We start from the raw sequence: 1282 nt of genomic DNA on the forward strand, positions 1-1282 counted from the left end.
ACTGTGACATCCATCATTCAACATCGTGCTGAGGTTAACCCCTCTTTCTGCTTTGCCTTTTCAAAGAGATCTTTATAACTTTTCAGCTCTAACCAAATGGAGTTCTTTTTGCTCTTGCAATCTCAAGAATCTCTCCATTGGTCTGAAGGTCTTGATAAGGAACTTTGAGCAAATGTCTTTGCATCTATGACTTAATGATCCACTTTTCAAAGGCCTCAATTTTCTTTGACAGATCTTTACTTATTGTCCATATTTCTGAGACAGCTGGGAAAGTGATAGAATTTAGCTTCAGGTGGGGTTGCTTCTCTGTAAAATTGATAGTGAAGAGTAAGGAAGTGAAATTGATCCAGAGCCTATATTGGAACCAGACAGTGAGAATCAGGTCAGAAGAGCGACAATATGATCTGTCTGAAGTGAAGGGAGCTGTACAACATGGCTCTGTACTGTCATCACACTTACTCAACCTGCAGGTTTCATAAATATTCAGAGACAGAGATGTATCTCTGAGGTAAAAAATTGGAGGCTAGAATGTAACAAATGTGTAGAACACTGATGACACATTGATACCTATAGAATCAGTAGAGGCCCTACAAAATATCTTTGATCAATTAAAATCTAGAAGTTTAGAATATGCATTGTGTATGGACATCAAAATGCCAAAAACAATGGGAAATCAAAGGAATACATTCGAAGGAATGAGGGTGAAGACTAAAGTGGAGGGTATTGGTAAAGATAAAGTCACTATAGTTTTATCAGATGATAGGATTGCTGTCGTTAGAGAGATGACTGGTGGTGGTGGTCACTATACTGCAGGCAATGGGAGAGGTTGAGAAGGAGAGACCTTCATGATAGCCTCAGCCAGTACAGGAATTGAACCCACACTGTTACAATGCATTGCAAACCAGCTGTCCAGCCAACTGAGCTAACCAAGCCCCCAAAGGATGTTACACTGGAACAAGCAGATAGATTTGCCTATTTAGGATAAATAGTAATGGAAGGTAGCTGATGTGATGCGGAAGTTAGACGGAGAGAACAAAGCCAGAAGTTATTTTGTGATGTAGGATGTGTTAACAACAGGAAATCGCAAGCTGACAGCAAAGAAAAAAACTCATATTTGATCCACTTTCTTGTTTCCAGTCATTACACCACAAGCTAAAAGTGACAAAAACTACCCAAGATGGGGGGGTGGAGGAGTTTTTTTGGTAAGAAGGAAATTTTGCAATGAGGATAGAGAGGGAAGGTACAGTTGTGGAAGAGGATCAGTGTGACCTTATTGAATGAG

Source organism: Rhincodon typus, chromosome 18, assembly GCF_021869965.1.
Source record: "Rhincodon typus isolate 14 chromosome 18, sRhiTyp1.1, whole genome shotgun sequence".
In the NCBI taxonomy this organism is placed as follows: domain Eukaryota; kingdom Metazoa; phylum Chordata; class Chondrichthyes; order Orectolobiformes; family Rhincodontidae; genus Rhincodon; species Rhincodon typus.